This window comes from Aegilops tauschii, chromosome 3 (genome assembly GCF_002575655.3).
Source record: "Aegilops tauschii subsp. strangulata cultivar AL8/78 chromosome 3, Aet v6.0, whole genome shotgun sequence".
NCBI lineage: Eukaryota > Viridiplantae > Streptophyta > Magnoliopsida > Poales > Poaceae > Aegilops > Aegilops tauschii.
Genome location: NC_053037.3, coordinates 262450488 through 262473436, shown reverse-complemented (window position 1 = coordinate 262473436; position 22949 = coordinate 262450488).

The window sequence follows — 22949 nt, the reverse complement described above, 5'->3', positions numbered from 1 at the left end:
CCTGTTCCGGCACCCTGCCGGAGGGGGGATCCCTCACCGGTGGCCATCTTCATCATCCCGGCGCTCTCCATGACAAGGAGGGAGTAGTTCACCCTCGGGGCTGAGGGTATGTACCAGTAGCCATGTGTTTGATCTCTCTCTCTCTCACTCTCTCTCTCTCGTGTTCTTGAGGTGGTACAATCTTGATGTATCGCGAGCTTTGCTATTATAGTTGGATCTTATGATGTTTCTCCCCCCTCTAGTCTCTTGTAATGGATTGAGTTTTCCCTTTGAAGTAATCTTATCGGATTGAGTCTTTAAGGATTTGAGAACACTTGATGTATGTCTTGCATGTGCTTATCTGTGATGACAATGGGATATCACGTGATCTACTTGATGTATGTTTTGGTGATCAACTTGCGGGTTCCGTGACCTCGTGAACTGTGACACCCAAAAATTTTGGCCTTATTTTGTTTATTAAAATATTGCTAGGAAATAAAACTTTTCCAATTTGTCAAGTTTTACCTTTTGTGATTTTGGATTTTTGCCTCTAGTAGGAGAAACCTTCAAGGGTATTGTTGGACTTGATTTCTCTCCATAATAAAACCTTTATTTATCAGTGGATTCAAATGTTGCAAGATTTATTTATTCAAAAAGCTTTCTTTCTTTAAAATGATTCCTTTTGCATTTGGGGCCTATTTGCACTGCAACCACTTGACAAATGCTTTTAAAAATTCCACCAAAATTTTGGGGATGTCATGTGATGTTTTCACATCACTTTTATGCAAAGATACCTTCTGGCCATTGGAGATTTTGAGCTCTACACCAATTTTTCCAATCTGGTCCAGTAGGCACTTTTGCACTGCAACCCATTTAAATATTTCTTCAAAAATTCTTCCAAGTGTTTGGAGATGACAGTGGATGCATACAATTCATCTTCAAGCAAAAACCCAATGATGTTCTTTGAAAAATTTGAGTGGATCAACCTCTTTTGCATTCTGGTCCAATTTGGTGATTTGTACTGCAACCATATTTTTCCTTGCTCTAGTGACCCTGAGCTTCCTCCTACTTGTAGCCCTCCCTACCAAACTCTTAAGTCCAGGAGATTGGGCTCATTGGGGATTTTGAAGTGCATGTTCTAAACCCCTTTTCTTTCTGCCCAAAACTGGAGTTTTGCAAAACTTGCACTATCAACTTTCTGTTTTTGCCAAGCTGACCCTACCACCATCTCCTGTGTCTAAGGAGGCACTGATCTGGAGTTTTTGGCCACTCCAGGAGTTGCCTATGTGCATCTGGCATTCTGTCGAACACCTGGTGTGCACAGTCATTTTTGGCAAGCTCCCTGGTTTGCATTGTGGACTTGTACCCCAGCCCTATCAACCTTGTCCACTGAGCTCCTAGCCACCCCTACCCTCGATCTGTGCTTTGCCAGCTCCACCCTCGCGCTCTAGACCACGCTGGCATTCCGTCGAGCACCTGCCGTGCGTGCTCTGGGCGCGCCCAGAGCGCACGTTTTGCACGCGCGCGCACTACGCCGACACGCCGCACTGCCGCGCTCGACGTGACCCGACCCTTGTCCCTCTGCATCGCTGAGCCGCGCACTAGTCACCCCCTGCTCCACGATCACTCTGGCACCCTGCTGCGCCGCTGGCCGCGCCATTGGCGGCACGCCGGCGTCGGCAGTGGATTCCGCCGCGGACGGCGCCGCCCAAACCACCAGCGCACGCCAGCTGCCCCTGTGAATAGCTCGTGCTTATCCCCCCGCTCGTCGGCACGCTTTCGTCGCCGCTGCGATGCCCTGCAACTACAGCAACGGCTGTCGCCGACGAGCTTATCTTCTGCCGCCGCGGAGCCGCCTCGTCACGCTATATAAAGGGCCCCCGAGCCCCTCCGAGCACTCACGCGACTTCAGACTTCCCCCGTAGAGCTCCCCGCGCAGTAGATCGACCGGAGAGGACCGTTTCCCCCAACTCCAGCCAGCTCGGCCGCCGCCAAGCCCCAGCGCGATTCGTCGCCGCCGGCCACACTTTTGCCAATCCAGCGCCACCAAGAACCTCCCCGTAGTCTTGCGGAGCTGCCCAGCTACCCAGCTTCGGTTGGAGGCCACCGGAGCAACATAGTCACTTCACCACCGTAGCCTCCCTCCGCCGCGGAGCTCGCCGCCGGCGGTTCCTTCCACCTCCGCCGACCCAACGACCACCCAGAGGACCGCCTCGGTCTTGCCGTCCCATCCCCGCCCTTGGATGCCCTCGAGGAGCCGCCGTTCGTCGCCGGTGATCGCCGGAGCCCCGCCACCGTTCGGGCGCAGAAAAAGGAGGGAGAGGGAGAACGGTCAAACCTGACCAGTGGGCCCTCTGGACCCACTGTCAGTGACCCGCGCAGCGCCCTCTCTCTGTTTAAGTGGAGGCGCAAACCCCCGAGTGCGTTTCCTCTGCTGCGAAAGCGTATTTCTGCTGAAACGTTTTCCTTTTTTCTGGTTTTATTTAAAAACAGAGTTGACCAAACTTTGACTGGCTATAACTTTTAAAATAAAACTCCAAATGAGTTGATTCTTTTTCCTACCTCTCTCAAATTTCATCTAGTTTATTTTAAGATTTATTTCAAAAATATTTGAGATAAGTTTTGGTACTGTGCTTGAAATATTTGTATTTGTGTATTTTGCAAAATAGGAATTTTTGGAGGAAGAAGAAAGCTTCCAATAAGTGCATCCTTTGCATACTCTTGAAGGCAAGCATTTCTGAACTCTGGCATAATATTTGTTGTGGTGTTTTGATGCGATCACATCACCTTTTGACTTGGAGTATATGTGACAGTTTATGTATCGATGTAGTCTCGTGCATGAGTGCACTTTGGAGTTGTTTGTGGCCAGCAATGGATACCCTAAGGATTTGGATCGCCCTCGTGAGCTTCTCTTGCACACCGATAGGAAGCGGGAAAGTCGTGGTCTTGGGTAGACACGAGCTTGTCCCTAATCCCTCGTTGGGACGAGTATGCCCGGCATAGCATGGTGAGGCTCGAGGAGTGGTGATTTATTTCACTAGTGGTAATATTGTTGGTGGATACTTGGATCACCTGAGTCGGTTGTAGACCGAGTCTTGTTCAATAGCTTCCTTGTTTGTCGGTACCACCACTTGTCCCTGCAGGGGACAGGGTATGGTTCAGTAGGTTGTCAACCCCTTTCCAAAGCACACACCGTACAGAGAGGCCGTGATGAAGGTCCCGTGGCCACGGATTAAAGCCTGTCATTCGGTCCGGGGGCATGGGTGTTTCCGGTTGGAGCCAAGGGGGGTTGCTCCCCTAGTTTGCGCGCGGTATAAATATTGTGATCCCATGCTACTCGAGGTTGTAGCCTCCCCACTTAGAGTTTTGCTTGGCAGGTGTCGTGGGTGATTCCAGGCACTGGTGAGTTAAGCTGGTGTGTGCAGGTCAGGCGTGTTTACAATCAAAAGACCGTAGACGGAATTAGTCCCGAGGGACTGAGTAATCCCGTTACTCGTGGAAAATGGTACTCCCTCTGCAGAGGATACATCCTGTTGGATAGTCATGTGCTTGAGTAGGGACCACAGTCTGGGTTAAATCTTGATAACGGTATTCGGAGGGAGAACGATTTAACTAGAACTCTGTAACGGTATTCGGATGGAGAACGGTTTAACTAGAGCTCAGTAATGGTATTCGGATGGAGATACGACTTGACTGAATTATCGGTTTTCGGATGGAGAAACGACTGTACTAAATTTTGTTTATGATTATGGCACCTTTGGATTATGATCTTTATTATTATGGACTAACCATTTATATTATGTATATTATTGAGAATCCCTGGGACGGTTCTACCTCCTGGATATTCACTGTGATTATTCTCTTATAAGCCCTTTATGTGGTGTCGCCCCGACGCCCGACTGCGGCATTATTATTTCTGCATTTTCCGCTCGAGGAGTCATTCAGACACTCGTTTGGCACCAGTATTATTATTTCTGCATTTTTCCGCTCGAGGAGTCATTCAGACACTCGTTTGGCACCAGTATTACTATCCTGCATTTTCCGCTCGAGGAGTCATTCAGACACTCGTTTGGCACCAGCATTACTATTCCGCAGTTTCCGCTCGAGGAGTCATTCAGACACTCGTTTGGCACCCAATATTTTATTTTGGTATATTTTTATCCATATGTGTGCATCATGGTTTCTCGTATATTTTCGTGACGGATGTATGATCGTCTATTAAATGTGGAGTATGTTCGATATATTATACCCGTGTTCTTAATGTTTGCGAGTACATTCAAACGTACTCACTGGCTTGTCCCTGGCTATTGTCTTGGCCAGATTGCCTTGCGTGGAGGTATGCATCGCGGTGACACCCTCGGAACCTACGCTGTTGACGTGTGCAGCCTCGCGAAGATAGGAGTTATCCTGGTCAGCTGTTCTTGTGGGAAATGGAGTCCCATAGACGCAGATGTTTCCAACCGCTTCCGCCCTCAACCATTAGAAACCAAGTGTTGTACTCCCAGGCCTAAATGGTCTTGTACTACATAATTTTGTTCCTTGCTTGGAATTCTTGTATCAATTTGGTACCTCATCAGCTAACAGTAATCCTGGGGCTGGTGAGCACACAGGCCGTTTTTCTGGGAATTTATATCCCAAAAATCCGGTCGTGACATGAACTTATGCATAGGGGTTGGCACACGTTTTCGTCTTGACTCTCCGATAGAAACTTTGGGGCAATCTTTGAAGTACTTTGTGTTGGTTTGAATAGATGAATCTGAGATTGTGTGATACATATCGTATAATCATACCCACGGATACTTGAGGTGATATTGGAGTATCTAGGTGACATTAGGGTTTTGGTTGATATGTGTCTTAAGGTGTTATTCTAGTACGAACTTTGAATAGATCAATCAAAAAGAATAACTTTGAGGTGGTTTCGTACCCTACAATAATCTCTTCGTTTGTTCTCCGCTATTGGTGACTTTGGAGTGACTCTTTGTTGCATGTTGAGGGGTATTTATATGATTCAATTATGTTATTATTGTTGAGAGAACTTGCACTATTGAAAGTATGAACCCTAGGCCTTGTTTCCTAGCATTGCAATACCGTTTACCCTCACTTTTATCGCTTGCCACCTTGCTGTTTTTATATTTTCAAATTACAAAAACCTATATCTACCATCCATATTGCACTTGTATCACCATCTCTTCGCCGAACTAATGCACCTATACAATTTACCATTGTATTGGGTGTGTTGGGGACACAAGAGACTCTTTGTTATTTGGTTGTAGGGTTGTTTGAGAGAGACCATCTTCATCCTACGCCTCCCACGGATTGATAAACCTTAGGTCATCCACTTGAGGGAAATTTGCTACTGTCCTACAAACCTCTGCACTTGGAGGCCCAACAACGTCTACAAGAAGAAGGTTGTGTAGTAGACATCAAGCTCTTTTCTGGCGCCGTTGCCGGGGAGGTGAGTGCTTGAAGGTATATCTTTAGATCTTGCAATCGAATCTTTTAGTTTCTTGTTTTATCACCAGTTTAGTTTATAAAAGAAAACTACAAAAAATGGAATTGAGAGTGCCTCATATGCTTCATCTTTTTATTGTCTTTCGTGAAAATAAGGATTCCGATAATTGTGCTCAAGTGCTAGAAGAAGAGTGCATTAGAATGTTTGGCACTAAATATTTGAATGATGAGCATGATTGCAATGTTGTTAGTATGAATTCCTTGAATATTCATGATGCTAATGATATGCAAAGCCACAAGCTTGGGGAAGCTATGTTTGATGAAGATGATATTTTTTGTCCCCCAAGTTTTGATGAGCAAATTTATTATGATGAAAGCATGCCTCCTATTTATGATGATTATATTGATGAAAGTGGATTTGGAGAGGTCATGACTTTATTTAGTGATGAATCCACTATTTCGGAAGAGTTTCCAATTGATTATGATAACAAAGTAGCTATTTATGATGATTATTGTGATGACATGTATGCTATTAAGAATAAAGATAAAAATGAAACTTGTCATCATGATTTTAGTTTTCAATTGGATTATGCTTCACATGATAGTTATTTTGTTGAGTTTTCTCACACTATTCCGAATGAGAAGAATTTTGCTTATGTGGAGAGTAATAAATTTTATATGCTTGTAGATCATGAAAAGAATGCTTTAGGTGCTGGTTATATTGTTGAATTCATTCATGATGCTACTGAAAATTATTATGAGGGAGGAACATATGCTTGTAGGAATTGCAATAATATCAAGTTTCCTCTCTATGTGCTTAAAGTTTTGAAGCTATGCTTGTTTTGCCTTCCTATGCTAGTTGATTATTGTTCCCGTAAGTTGTTTGCTCACAAAATCCCTATGCATAGGAAGTGGGTTAGACTTAAATGTGCTAGTCATATTCTTCATGATGCTCTCTTTATGTTTCAATTCTTATCTCTTATGTGAGCATCATTGAAATCATCATGCCTAGCTAGGGGCGTTAAACGTTAGCGCTTGTTGGGAGGCAACCCAATTTTATTTTTGTTCCTTGTTTTTTGTTCCTGTTTAGTAATAAATAAATCATCTATCCTCTGGTTAGATGTGGTTTTATGTTTTAATTAGTATTTGTGCCAAGTAAGACCTATAGGATCTTCTTGGATGATAATTATTTGATCTTGCTGAAAAAGACAGAAACTTTCTGCTCACAAAAACAATTGTTAAACATCACCAGAAAGTGATAAAATACTGATTCCAATTGCAATAGATCAGTAATAAAATTATCTAGGTCGTCCTATTTTGGCAGGTTTTTCTGAGTTCGAGAAGTTTGCGTTTGATGCAGATTACTACAGACTGTTCTGTTTTTGACAGATTCTGTTTTCTATGTGTTGTTTGCTTATTTTGATGAATCTATGAGTAGTATCGGAGGGTATGAACCATAGATAAGTTGGAATACAGTAGATATTACACCAATATGAATTTAGAATGAGTTCACAACAGTACCTAAGTGGTGATTTATTTTCTTATACTAACGGAGCTTATGAGTTTTCTGTTGAGTTTTGTGTTGTGAAGTTTTCAAGTTTTGGGTAAAGATTCGATGGAATATGGAATAAGGAGTGGCAAGAGCCTAAGCTTGGGGATGCCCAAGGCACCCAAGGTAATATTCAAGGACAACCAAGAGCCTAAGCTTGGGGATGCACCGGAAGGCATCCCCTCTTTCGTCTTCGTTCATCGGTAACTTTACTTGGAGCTATATTTTTATTCACCACATGATATGTGTTTTGCTTGGAGCGTCAATTTTATTTTGTTAGTATTTGCTTGATGTTATTTAGAATAATGTTTTGCATCTCTATTTTCAATAAAAATGTCAAGGATAGCCTTTACCATGCTTATTTTGCAAGTATACATGTTGCTGTTTCAAAACAGAAAGTTTACCGCTGTTGCAAAAATTCTCTAGAAAAGTCAGAATGTGATAAAATGTTGAAACCTTTTTCTCAATAAGCTCTGATAAATTTACTACAGTGGGAATTTTCTTTCATAATGTTTGGAGTTAGGGAAGTATTGATACTCTTGCATTCTTTACAGACTGTACTGTTTTGGCAGATTGCTGTTATGATTGCATTGTTTGCATATGTTTGTTTGTTCAATGATTCTATTTGAGGATAGGAGTATTAAATATGCAGAGGCATTTAGTATGCAATGTTGAATAATAATTTTAGTGATTTGTTACAGTAGAAATGATAAGGTTTTTGCATTGGTTTATACTAACTTATCTCACGAGTTCTTGTTGAGTTTGGTGTGGATGAAGCTTTCAAGATTTAGGAAACCGTGATATGAGAGGAATTAAGGAGACACAAAAGCTCAAGCTTGGGGATGCCCAAGGCATCCCAAGATAATATTTCAAGAAGTCTCAAGCGTCTAAGCTTGGGGATGCCCCGGTTGGCATCCCACCTTTCTTCTTCAAGAACTATCGGTTAGTTTCGGTTGATCCTAAGTTTTTGCTTCTTCACGTGATGTTTGCTATCCTTGAAATGTCATTTTGTTTTGCTTGCTGTTTGAATAAAATACCAAGATCTGAAATTCTTAAATGAGAGAGAGTCTTTGCATAGCTACATAATTATTTAACTACTCATTGATCTTCACTTATATCTTTTTGGAGTAGTTTGTCATTTACTCGTGTGCTTCACTTATATCCTATGAGTAAATAGTTGAATGATTTGAATATCATAAATCTGAAATTATATATGTTTCATATGCTTATCCCATGGGGAGTAATGACTTCACATATAAGAAGTAGAGGTGGTAAATTTATTGAAGGTTAGTAAACATTGTATTGGTCACTTGAACCATTCATGAAAGAATATTGAAGGAAGAGAGATTTCACATATAAATATACTATCTTGGACATCTTTTATGATTTTGAGCACTCATTAAAATATGACATGCTAAAAGGTTGATGTTGGACAAGGAAGACAACGTAATGGGTTATGTATTCTTATATCTGAAATAAAGTATATTGTCATGGATCATTCAACATGCTGAGCTTGCCTTTCCACCTCATGCTAGCCAAATTCTTTGCACCAAGTAGAGATACTACTTGTGCTTCCAAACATCCCTTAAACCAGTATTGCCATGAGAGTCCACCATACCTACCTATGGATTGAGTAAGATCCTTCAAGTAAGTTGTCATCGGTGCATGCAATAAAAATTGCTCTCTAAATATGTATGATTTATTAGTGTGGAGAAAATAAGCTTTATACAATCTTGTGATGTGGAAGCAATAAAAGCGACGGACTGCATAATAAAGGTCCCTATCACAAGTGGCAATATAAAGTGACGTTCTTTCGCATTAAGATTTTGTGCATCCAACTATAAAAGCGCATGACAACCTCTACTTCCATCTGCGAAGGGCCTATCTTTTATTCTTGTCTTATACCTTATGCAAGAGTCATGGTGATCTTCACCTTTCCTTTTTACATTTTATCCTTTGGCAAGCACATTGTGTTGGAAAGATCCTGATATATATATATATATATGTATATATGTATATATATATATATATGTATATATGTATATATATATATATCCAATTGGATGTAAGGTATCATGAACTATTATTGTTGACATTACCCTTGAGGTAAAAGGTTGGGAGGCGAATCTATAAGCCCCTATCTTTCTCTGTGTCTAAATAAAACTTTGAACCCATAAATATCGCGTGAGTGTTAGCAATTGTGAAAGACTAAATGATAGTTGAGTATGTGAAGTTTGCTGAATCAAAGCTCTGACATAGACTCTTCCTGGAAATAAGATGAATTGTAATTGTTTGATGACTAATAACACGGTTTGTTAGTTTTCAAGAAAGTTTATGATCTATTCTTTAACCTGTGAATAGCTTGTTACTTGATCATGAGAATCTTTATGATATGAGCTACTGTTATGACATATAATGATGCTAGAAAATGTGATTGAAATTATCATTGATCAAACTTGTGCACCTGCTAGCATTCACACTTCATAAATTATTTCTTTTATCATTTACCTACTCGAGGACGAGCAGGAATTAAGCTTGGGGATGCTGATACGTCTCCAACGTCTCCAACGTATCTATAATTTATGAAGTATTCATGCTATTATATTATCTGTTTTGGATGTTTAATGGGCTTTATTAAACACTTTTATATTATTTTTGGGACTAACCTATTAACCAGAGGCCCAGCCCAAATTGATGTTTTCTTGCCTATTTAGTGTTTTGAAGAAAAGGAATATCAAACGGAGTCCAAACGGAATGAAACCTTCGGGAGAGTTATTTTTGGAACGGAAGCAATCCAGGAGACTTGGAGTAGATGTTAGGGAAGCTTCGAGGAAGCCACGAGGCAGGGAGGCGCGCCCTACCCCCCTGGGCGCACCCCCACCCTCGTGGGCCCCTCGTGGCTCCGCTGACCGACTTCTTTCGCCTATATATGTCCATATACCCTAAAAACATCGAGGAGCAGAATAGGTCGGGAGTTCCGCCGCCGCAAGCCTCTGTAGCCACCAAAAACCAATCGGGACCCTGTTCCGGCACCCTGCCGGAGGGGGGATCCCTCACCGGTGGCCATCTTCATCATCCCGGCGCTCTCCATGACGAGGAGGGAGTAGTTCACCCTCGGGGCTGAGGGTATGTACCAGTAGCCATGTGTTTGATCTCTCTCTCTCTCTCTCGTGTTCTTGAGGTGGTACAATCTTGATGTATCGCGAGCTTTGCTATTATAGTTGGATCTTATGATGTTTCTCCCCCCTCTAGTCTCTTGTAATGGATTGAGTTTTCCCTTTGAAGTAATCTTATCGGATTGAGTCTTTAAGGATTTGAGAACACTTGATGTATGTCTTGCATGTGCTTATCTGTGATGACAATGGGATATCACATGATCTACTTGATGTATGTTTTGGTGATCAACTTGTGGGTTCCGCGACCTCGTGAACTTATGCATAGGGGTCGGCACACGTTTTCGTCTTGACTCTCTAGTAGAAACTTTGGGGCACTCTTTGAAGTACTTTGTGTTGGTTTGAATAGATGAATCTGAGATTGCGTGATACATATCGTATAATCATACCCACGGATACTTGAGGTGACATTGGAGTATCTAGGTGACATTAGGGTTTTGGTTGATATGTGTCTTAAGGTGTTATTCTAGTACGAACTCTTGAATAGATCGATCCGAAAGAATAACTTTGAGGTGGTTTCGTACCCTACAATAATCTCTTCGTTTGTTCTCCGCTATTAGTGACTTTGGAGTGACTCTTTGTTGCATGTTGGGGGATATTTATATGATCCAATTATGTTATTATTGTTGAGAGAACTTGCACTAGTGAAAGTATGAACCCTAGGCCTTGTTTCCTAGCATTGCAATACCGTTTACGCTCACTTTTATTGCTTGCCACCTTGCTGTTTTATATTTTCAGATTACAAAAACCTATATCTACCATCCATATTGCACTTGTATCACCATCTCTTCGCCGAACTAGTGCGCCTGTACAATTTACCATTGTATTGGGTGTGTTGGGGACACAAGAGACTCTTTGTTATTTGGTTGCAGGGTTGTTTGAGAGAGACCATCTTCATCCTACGCCTCCCACGGATTGATAAACCTTAGGTCATCCACTTGAGGGAAATTTGCTATTGTCCTACAAACCTCTGCACTTGGAGGCCCAACAACGTCTACAAGAAGAAGGTTGTGTAGTAGACGTCAGAGTGTTCAACCCAACGAGGAGCAGAAGGAAATGACAAGTGGTTTTCAGTAAGGTAATGTCTGCAAATGCTGAAATTGTAAGTAGCAGAGTAGTTTGATAGCAAGATAATTTGTAACGAGCAAGTAACAATAGTAGTAACAAAAGTGCAGCAAGGTAGTCCAATCCTTTTGAGGCAATGGACAGGCCAAAACGGTCTCTTATGATAAGAAAAGCGTTCTTGAGGGTACACGGGAATTTCATCTAGTCACTTTCATCATGTTGGTTCAATTTGTGTTCGCTACTTTGATAATTTGATATGTGGGTGGACCGGTGCTTAGGTGCTGTTCTTACTTGAACAAACCCCCTACTTATGATTAACCCTCCTGCAGGCATCCGCAACTATGAGAAAAGTATTAAGAATAATTCTAACCATAGCATTAAACTTTTGGATCCAATCAGTCCCTTACGGAATAGCGCATAAACTGGGGTTTAAGCTTCTATCACTCTCGCAGCCCATCATCTAATTGCTACTCCACAATGCATTCCCTTAGGCCCAAATATGGTGAAGTGTCATGTAGTCGACGTTCACATGACACCACTAAGGGAATCACAACATACATACTATCAAAATATCGAACACATATCAAGTTCACATGATTACTTGCAACATGATTTCTCCCATGACCTCAAGAACAAAAGTAACTACTCACAAATGATAATCATGCTCAATATCATAGGAGTATTAAATAGCATATTGGACCTGAACATATAATATTCCACCAAATAAACCATATAGTAATCAACTACAAGATGTAATCAACACTACTAGTCACCCACAAGCACCAATCTATAGTGCCGGTAACAAGATTGAACACAAGAGATGAACTAGGGTTTGAGATGAGATGGTGATGTTGAAGATGTTGATGGAGATTGCCCCCCAAGATGGGAGAGTTGTTGGTGATGATGATGAAGATGATTTCCCCCTCTCGGAGGGAAGTTCCCCCGGCGGAATCGCTCCACCGGAGGGCAAAAGTGCTCCTGCCCAAGTTCCGCCTCGAGACGGCAGCGCTCCATCCTGAAAGTCCTCTCCTTATTTTTTTTTCTAGGTCAAAATGACCTATATACCAGAAGATGGGCACCGGAGGTGGGCCTGGGTGAGCACAACCCACCAAGGCGCGCCTGGGCTCCCTGGCGTGCCCAGGTGGGTTGTGCCCACCTGGTGGGCCCCCTCTGGTGGTTATTTTCTCCAATATTCTTCATATATTCCATAAAAATTCTCCGTGAAGTTTCAGCTTGTTTGGAGTAGTGCAGAATACGTAGCCTGACGTAGCTTTTTCAGGTCCAGATTTCCAGTTGCCGGAATTCTCCCTGTTTGTGTGTACCTTGCATATTATGAGAGAAAAGGCATTAAGAATTACTCCAAAAAGCATTATTATGGATAAAAAATCATAAATAATAGTAGGAAAACATGTTGCAAAATTGACGTATCAACTCCCTCAAGCGAAAACCAAAATCGAAAAACATGTCGACATGCTTTAAGAGAGAGGTGTCGATAAAAACAAAATACGGACATAGAAGCATCATGTTCATTATTATAATAGCAAAAAATTTAAACATAAGACTTTTGTCATAGAACTTTTATCATATACTTCTCATGAATAAGTAACAGTTCATCACACAATCGAAGTATAAAGCAAAAACTCTATTAGAAACCAACAAACTATGTTCTCAGTCAACTTTGCAACTACAATTCATCATCTTTTCAGGAAGGGTCACGTATCGGAGCCTTTAGGCAAGTCCACATACTCAACAATCATATAGTCTTCTATGATTGCTAACACTCACCGCATACACATGAGCAAAACATTTCAACCAGACACATAGAAAGATAGCGGTTTATAGTTTCGCCTCCCTACGTATTCACCTCAAGGGTGATGTCAACAATAATAACTCATGCCACCCATATTCAACTGGACATATGTGCCTAGATCTTTCCTCACCACATGATGCTTGCCAAAAGATAAAATAAAAGGGAATACACAGAAAACTTTGACTCTTTGCATAAAAGTAAATACATAAAAGTAAAAGATAGGCCCTTCGCAGAGGGAAGCAGATGTTGCCATGTGCTTATTTGTTTGTATGCTCAACCCCTTAGTGCAAAAGAATGTCACGTTGCATTGCCCCTTGTGATAGCGACCTTTATTATGCAGTCTGTTGCTTTTATTCTTCAACATCACAAGTTCGTGCAACGCTCAATTTTCTCTTACACTAAATGATCTCACACATTTAGAAGCTATTTTTATTGCCTTTTTGCACCGATGACAACTTACTTGAGGGATCTTGCTCAATCCCTAGGTAGGTATGGTGGACTCTTGAAAATAAGATTTGGGTTGAAGGGTTTTTGGATGCACAAGTAGTATCTCTACTTAGTGCGGAATTTTTGGCCAGCAAAGATAGGGGGCAAGCACCACATGTTAAAGGATCTATGACAATATGACTTCTATGTGAATATGAACAAACATAAATCATTAAGTTGTCTTCCTTGTCCAACGCCAACAATTTTGGCATATAATATTTTGATGGGGGCTCAAAATCAAAAAAGATTTCTAGGATAGTATATTTATATGTGAATCTTCTCTTCCCTTATTAATTCTTTCATGAGTTGCATCATTGACTAATGATATGTTTGTCAATCTCTAATAAAATTTTCTACTTATACTTTTCCTTATGTGGTGCCATCACCTACCATAAGATTAGTATACGATCTTCTTGATTTATTTCCTTTCATTTGTTTATTTCCTTTCCTTTTATTTATTTCTTTTCTTTTAATTGCAGCAAGAAAGTAAAGAAAGCAAAAACTCAAACTAAACATTCTTATATATCTTACACACGATTACAAGGATAGATCACTAAGCAAACTCTCAAAGAAGAAAGGATTGAACTAAACTTTTATTCGTCTAAAGCAAAAGATCGAACTAAAATAGGTAAAGGAAAAAAAGATAGTGGGATGATACGATACCGGGGCACCTCCCCCAAGCCTGGCGAAAGCCAAGGGGAGTGCCCATACCCGATACTCAATTTTCCTTTGGTGATGAAGATTATGGTGGTGGTGAAGAAGAAGAGATCTTGTCCTTGGGTTTGCACGGCAGAGGTCGACCATCGTAAGAGGAAGAATGAGTCTCACTCAGGTCCTGCAACTAGCAGCCAAACTCATACCTTTAAACCTCGCCTCATATTCAAAGACTTGGTTTTGGAGATCATAGATCAGGCTTTGGAGAAAGTTGATTAGCTCGTTGATGGTGAAGACCATGTCCTTCATGGGCTTGCCATCCACCTTGAGATCACAGGAAAGGTTTGTGATCATGAGGTGATTGGCATTGAGCCCACGCTCCACCATCCCCTTGCACCGGAAGACTTCCTGCTCCGTAGCTTCAAGCATGGGCTCCACGGTTCCCGTGCCCTTGGGACCTTGCACATCGTGGATGTGCAGCACCCCCTCATGCATCTGGATGGTTTGAGGGTGCTGCACCACCTCCCGCAGATATGGGTTGATGACGTTCTTGAAGAACTTGTCCTTGGAGGAGCTTGAAGCGGCCATGGTTGATGGGATCTGACAGAAATAGCAAGAAAAGAGAACAGAGGATTTCTCTGTGATACGGGGGTCAATAAGTTCGGGGGGTATATAAAGATTTTTTATCTTGGGGGACAAGAAAACTATAGAAAAACGGAGTCCGGAAGGTGTCCCATGTGGGCACAACCCACCTGGGTACGCTTCCTGGAAGTTTCTTATTTTCCTATTTTTCTAAATATTCCAAAACTGACAAAAAATATTTTTGCGGATTTTTTGGAGTCAGTTTACTTACCGTATCACGTACCTCCTTATTTTCATGATTCTGGAGTGTTCCGGAAGGACTCTTTTATGTGTTCCTCCGATGTCAAAGTTTGGATAATATTACTTTCAACATTAATGGGCATACCTGAGATATAATGTTTTAATCGTTGCCCATTGACAACCTTCGGGTTAGTACCTTTGGCATTATTTATTTTGATGGCTCCAGACCGATAAACCTCCTCGATAACATATGGGACTTCCCATTTTGAGAGGAGTTTTCCTACAAAGAATCAACGAGAGTTGTACAAAAGAGCATATTCTCCGACTTTAAACTCACGCTTTTGGATTCTCTTGTCATGCCATCTTTTAACTTTTTCTTTGAATAATTTTGCATTTTCATAAGCTTGGGTTCTCCATTCGTCTAATGAACTAATATCAAATAACCTCTTTTCACCGGCAAGTTTGAAATCATAGTTGAGTTCTTTGACTGCCCAATATGCTTTATGTTCTAACTCAAGAGGCAAATAACAAGCTTTTCCATAAACCATTTTATAAGGAGACATACCCATAGGATTTTTGTATGTTGTTCTATAAGCCCAAAGTGCATCATCTAATATCTTAGACCAATTCTTCCTGGACCTATTAACAGTCTTTTGTAAAATTAATTTTATTTCTCTATTGCTAAGCTCAACTTGACCACTAGACTGAGGATGATAAGGTGATGGAATTCTATGGTTAACATCATACTTGGCAAGCATTTTACAGAAAGCACCATGAATAAAGTGTGAACCACCATGAGTCATTAAATATCCAGGGACTCCAAACCTTGGGAAAATAACTTCCTTAAGCATTTTAATAGAGGTGTTGTGATCAGCACTACTGGTTGGAATAGCTTCTACCCATTTAGTAACATAATCAACAGCAACCAAAATATGTGTATACCATTAGAGGAAGGAAAAGGTCCCATGTAATCAAATCCCCAAACATCAAATGGTTCAACAGCAAGTGAATAATTCATAGGCATTTCTTGACGCTTACCGATATTAACTATTCTTTGGCATTCATCACAAGATAAGACGAACTTACGGGCATCCTTGAAGAGAGTAGGCCAATAAAATCCAGATTGCAATACCTTGTGAGTAGTTCTATCTCTAGCATGATGCCCTCCATATGCTTCGGAGTGACATTTCTGTAAGATTTGTCCCTGTTCATGCTCAGGTACACAACATCTAATAATACCATCTACTCCTACTTTATAAAGATGTGGGTCATCCCAAAAGTAGTGTCTTAAATCATAGAAGCATTTGTTTTTTTTGTTGGTAAGTAAAGCTAGGTGGTACATACTTAGCAACAATGTAATTAGCATAGTCAACATACCAAGGAGTGTTATGAAACATTTATTGCAGCTAACTACTCATCAGGAAAACTATCATCAATAGGTAGTCGGTCATCAGGCACATTTTCAAGCCTAGAGAAGTTATCAGTTACGGGGTTCTCAGCTCCTTTTCTATCAGTGATATGCAAATCAAATTCTTGTAGCAAGAGAACCCATCTAATAAGTCTAGGTTTAGCATCTTTCTTTTCCATAAAATATTTAATAGCAGCATGATCGGTGTGAACAATTACTTTTGAATCAACAATATAAGGTCTAAATTTATCACAAGCAAACACCACTGCTAAGAATTCTTTTTCAATAGTTGCATAATTTCTTTGAGCACTGTCTAGAGTTTTACTAGCATAATGAATAACATTCAGTTTCTTATCAACTCTTTGTCCTAGAACAGCACCAACAGCATAATCACTAGCATCACACATAATTTCAAAAGGCAAATTCCAATTAGGTGGTTGAACAATAGGTGCATAAATTAAGGCATTCTTGAGTGTTTCAAAGGCTTCTAAACAATCATCATCAAAAACAAAAGGAATATACTTTTGCAAAAGACTCGTAAGAGGCCTAGAAATTTTAAAAAAGTCTTTGATAAATCTCCTATAGAAACCAGCATGACCTAGGAAACTACGAATACCTTTGATATCTTTAGGACATGGAATTTTCTCAATTGCATCAACCTTAGCTTTGTCCACATCAATACCTCTTTCAAAAATTTTATGACCCAAGACAATACCTTCATTAACCATAAAGTGGCACTTCTCCCAATTCAAGACAAGATTTGTTTGCTCGCATCTCTGCAAAACTTGATCAAGGTTGCTTAAACAATCATCAAAAGACTTCCCGTAAACAGAGAAGTCATCCATGGAAACCTCAACAATCTTTTCACAAAAATCAGAGAATATAGCAGTCATACATCTTTGAAAGGTAGCTGGTGCATTGCATAAACCAAAAGGCATACGTCTATAAGTATAAGTTCCAAAGGGACAAGTAAAAGTGGTATTTTCTTGATCAGGTTGAGAAACAGGTATTTGTGAAAAGCCAGAGTATCCATCAAGGAAGCAAAAGTGTGTGTGCTTATATAATATTTCTAGCATTTGATCAATAAAAGGCAGAGGGTAATGATCTTTTCTAGTTTCTTTGTTTAATTTTCTAAAATCAATTACCTTTCTATAGCATGTAACAATTCTTTGTGGAAAAAGTTCATTCTTATCATTAGGAACAACAGTAATACCTCCTTTCTTAGGAACACAATGAACAGGACTTACCCATCTACTATCAGCTATGGGATAGATTATACCCGCTTCCAAAAGTTTTAATATTTCCATTCTTACCACCTCTTTCATCTTCGGATTTAACCGACGTTGGTGATCAACAACGGGTTTAGCATCAGGTTCGATATTAATTTTGTGCTGACATGGAGTGGGACTAATGCCCTTTAAATCATCAAGAGTATATCCAATAGCAGCTCGGTGCTTCCTTAGAACTTTCAATAATCTTTCTTCTTCATGTTCTGAAAGGTCAGCACTAATAATAACAGGATATATCTTCTTTTCATCAAGATAAGTATATTTCAAAGTGTTTGGCAATTGTTTTAATTCAAACACAGGATCACCTTTAGGTGGAGGAGGACCTCCTAGAGTTTCAGTAGGCAAATTGTGTTTAAGTAGAGGACGTTGTTCAAAGAAAATCTTATCTATTTCATTTCTTTCATGCATATGTAAATCATTTTCATGGTCTAGCAAATATTGTTCTAAAGGATCAGTAGGTGGCACAGCAATAGAAGCAAGACCAATTATTTCATCCTTACTAGGCAATTCTTTTTCATAAAGCTTTCTACTAAACTTGGAGAAATTAAATTCATGAGACTCATCACCAAAACTAACACCAACAGTTTGTTCCTCACAATCTATCTTAGCATTAATGGTGTTCAAGAAAGGTCTACCAAAGATAATGGGACATAAGTCATCTTGTGGGGAACCAAGAACAAGGAAATCAGTAGGATATTTTATTTTTCCACACAAGACTTCAAAATCTCTAACAGTCCCAATTGGTGATATAGTGTCTCTATTAGCAAGTTTAGTAGTAACATATATGTCTTCTATTTCCGCTATGTCATTCATAATTTCTTGATATAAGGTGTAAGGAATAGCACTCACACTAGCACCTATGTCACATAAACCATGATAACAGTGATCTCCTATTTTAACTGAGACAACGGGCATGCCAACAACAGGTCTATGTTTGTCCTTTTTATCAGGTTTGGCAATTCTAGCAGCTTCTTCGCAGAAGTAAATAACATGCCCATCCATATCTTCTTCCAAGAGATATTTAACCATAGCAATACTAGGTTCTACTTTGATTTGTTCATCAGGTTTAGGTGTTCTAATATAGCTTTTGTTAATCACGGTTGAAACTTTAGCATGTTCCTTTATCCTAACAGGAAAAGGTGGTTTCTCAATATAAGCAGAAGGAACAACTGGATCAACATTACAAAGTATAGTTTCTTCTTTAATTGGTACCAGTTCTTTAGTTTCTTCTTTAATAGGTGGGTGATATTTAAACCACTTCTATTTCGGGAGATCAACATGAGTAGCAAATGATTCACAAAAAGAGGCTACTATCTCAGAGTCAAGTCCATATTTAGTGCTAAACTTTTGAAAAGCATCGGTATGCATAAAAGATTTAAAACAATCATACTTAAATTTAATACCTGACTCTTTACCTTTGTAGAGTTCCCAATCTTCAAAGTTGCATTTAATTCTTTCCAAAAGATCCCACCGGAATTCAATAGTCTTCTTCATAAAAGAACCAGCACAAGATGTATCAAGCATGGTTTGATCATTACGAGAAAGCCGAGCATAAAAATTCTGAATAATAATTTCTCTTGAGAGCTCATGATTGGGGCATGAATATAACATTGACTTAAGCCTCCCCCAACCTAGAGCGATACTTTCTCCTTCACGAGGCCAAAAATTATATATATAATTCCGATCACGATGAACTAGATGCATAGGATAAATTGTTTGGTGAAACTCCAATTTCAATCGATTCCAATTCCATGATCCAATATCATCTCATAGCCTATACCATGCCAATGCTTTTCCCTTCAAAGATAAAGGGAAAACCTTCTCCATAACTTCATCTCTAGGTAAACCTGCAAGTTTAAATGATCCACAAATTTGTTCCACATATATCAAGTGCATATCAGGATGTTCGGTTCGGTTCCATCTCCTGCATAAGGATTAGCTAGCAGTTGTTCTATCATACCCGAAGGAATTTCATATTCAATATTTTCAGTAGGTACAGTAGGTTGAGGGGTTGCTAATTGTGGTTCCGGTCGAGGTGAAGATACCCCGAACAAACCCTTCAAAGGATTGTTCTCCATAGTAACAAGTGACAATAAATTTCAGCACACTATATAAATGTTTCCTTACCAAAGGCGCTTCACTCGCCGGCAACGGCGCCAGAAAATAGCCTTGATAACCCACAAGCATAGGGGATCAATTTTAGCTCTTTTCGATAAGTAAGAGTGTCGAACCCAACAAGGAGCAGAAGGAAATGACAAGTGGTTTTCAGTAAGGTAATGCCTGTAAGTGCTGAAATTGTAAGTAGCAGAGTAGTTTGATAGCAAGATAATTTGTAATGAGCAAGTAACAATAGTAGTAAAAAATTGCAGCAAGGTAGCCCAGTCCTTTCGAGGCAAAGGACAGGCCAAAATGGTCTCTTATGATAAGCAAAGCGTTCTTGAGGGTACACGGGAATTTCATCTAGTCACTTTCATCATGTTGGTTCGATTGTGTTCGCTACTTTGATAATTTGATATGTGGGTGGACCGGTGCTTAGGTGTTATTCTCAGTTGAACAAACCTCCTACTTATGATTAACCCTCCCGCAAGCATCCGCAACTATGAGAAAAGTATTAAGAATAAATTCTAACCATAGCATTAAACTTTTGGATCCAATCAGCCCCTTACGGAATAACGCATAAACTGGGGTTTAAGCTTCTATCACTCTCGATGCCCATCATCTAATTGCTACTCCACAATGCATTCCCTTAGGCCCAAATATGGTGAAGTGTCATGTAGTCGACGTTCACATGACACCACTAAGGGAATCACAACATACATACTATCAAAATATCGAACACATATCAAGTTCACATGATTACTTGCAACATGATTTCTCCCATGACCTCAAGAACAAAAGTAACTACTCACAAATGATAATCATGCTCAATATCATAGGAGTATTAAATAGCATATTGGACCTGAACATATAATATTCCACCAAATAAACCATATAGTAATCAACTACAAGATGTAATCAACACTACTAGTCACCCACAAGCACCAATCTATAGTTCCGGTAACAAGATTGAACACAAGAGATGAACTAGGGTTTGAGATGAGATGGTGATGTTGAAGATGTTGATGGAGATTGCCCCCCAAGATGGGAGAGTTGTTGGTGATGATGATGAAGATGATTTCCCCCTCTCGGAGGGAAGTTCCCCCGGCGGAATCGCTCCACCGGAGGGCAAAAGTGCTCCTGCCCAAGTTCCGCCTCGAGACGGCAGCGCTCCATCCCGAAAGTCCTCTCCTTATTTTTTTCTAGGTCAAAATGACCTATATACCAGAAGATGGGCACCGGAGGTGGGCCTGGGTGAGCACAACCCACCAGGGCGCGCCTGGGCTCCCTGGCGCGCCCAGGTGGGTTGTGCCCCCCTGGTGGGCCCCCTCTGGTGGTTATTTTCTCCAATATTCTTCATATATTCCATAAAAATTCTCCGTGAAGTTTCCGCTTGTTTGGAGTTGTGCAGAATGGGTAGCCTGGCTTAGCTTTTTCAAGTCCAGATTTCTAGTCGCCGGAATTCTCCCTCTTTGTGTGTACCTTGCATATTATGAGAGAAAAGGCACTAGAATTACTCCAAAAACATTATTATGGATAAAAACATCATAAATAACAGTAGGAAAACATGATGCAAAATGGACGTATCATGTGGATGAACGGTGGCGGAGCGTCGTACACTACCCGACAGAGGTTGCCTCAGGGCGAAAGTGGCTACGCGCTTATTGGTGTGTGGGTTGTCTAACTTTCTATCCCTTTTTGCGGTTGCCATGGGCCTCCTTTTATACATCAAGGGGTCACCACAATGGCAAAGTAGTCATGATGCACTGATAAGATAACAAACAGTTCTATCATACCTAACTCTACGGGCTGACAGGGCGCATTAAATGCACCACTCAACGTCACATCGTTGGTTGCCCGGCAGGCCTTGCCGGGCTATCTTGCCAGCTTCGCGCCAGCTCGCTTGACACGTCGTAGGATGGGTGTCATCTGTAGGTATTCCCTGTAGGGAAAGGCTGCCATGTGGTGAATGGTTGCCACTTAGTCACTTTGCGGCTTGACACCGCACTGATTGACGACGTGGGTCGTGGCGGAGTAGTTGGTGAGGTGGTTTTGCCGCCGCGTGTCCCGGTGCTATCTCTTGAGCACTGCGTTGGTTTTCCCTTGAAGAGGAAAGGGTGATGCAGCAAAGTAGCGTAAGTATTTCCCTCACTTTTTGAGAACCAAGGTATCAATCCAGTAGGAGGCCACACACGAGTCCCTCGCACCTACACAAACAAATAAATCCTCGCAACCAACGCGATAAGGGGTTGTCAATCCCTACACGGTCACTTACGAGAGTGAGATCTGATAGATATGATAGGATAATATTTTTGGTATTTTTATGATAAAGATGCAAAGTAAAGTAAAAGGCAATAAAAATAACTAAGTGTTGGAAGATTAATATGATGGAAAATAGACCCGGGGGCCATAGGTTTCACTAGTGGCTTCTCCCAAGAGCATAAGTATTTATGGTGGGTGAACAAATTACTATTGAGCAATTGACAGAATTGAGCATAGTTATGAGAATATCTAGGTATGATCATGTATATAGGCATCACGTCCGAGACAAGTAGACCGACTCCTGCCTACATCTACTACTATTACTCCACACATTGACTGCTATCCAGCATGCATCTAGAGTATTAAGTTCATAAGAACAGAGTAACGCTTTAAGCAAGATGACATGATGTAGAGGGATAAACTCATGCAATCTGATATAAACCCCATCTTGTTATCCTCGATGGCAACAATACAATACGTGCCTTGCTGCCCCTACTGTCACTGGGAAAGGACACCGCAAGATTGAACCCAAAGCTAAGCACTTCTCCCATTGCAAGAAAGATCAATCTAGTAGGCCAAACCAAACTGATAATTTGAAGAGACTTGCAAAGATAACCAATCATACATAAAAGAATTCAGAGAAGATTCAAATATTGTTCATAGATAAACTTGATCATAAACGCACAATTCATCGGTCTCAACAAACACACCGCAAAAGAAGATTACATCGAATAGATCTCCACAAGAGAGGGGGAGAACATTGTATTGAGATCCAAAAAGAGAGAAGAAGCCATCTAGCTAATAACTATGGACCCGAAGGTCTGAGGTAAACTACTCACACTTCATCGGAGAGGCTATGGTGTTGATGTAGAAGCCCTCCGTGATCGATGCCCCCTCCGGCGGA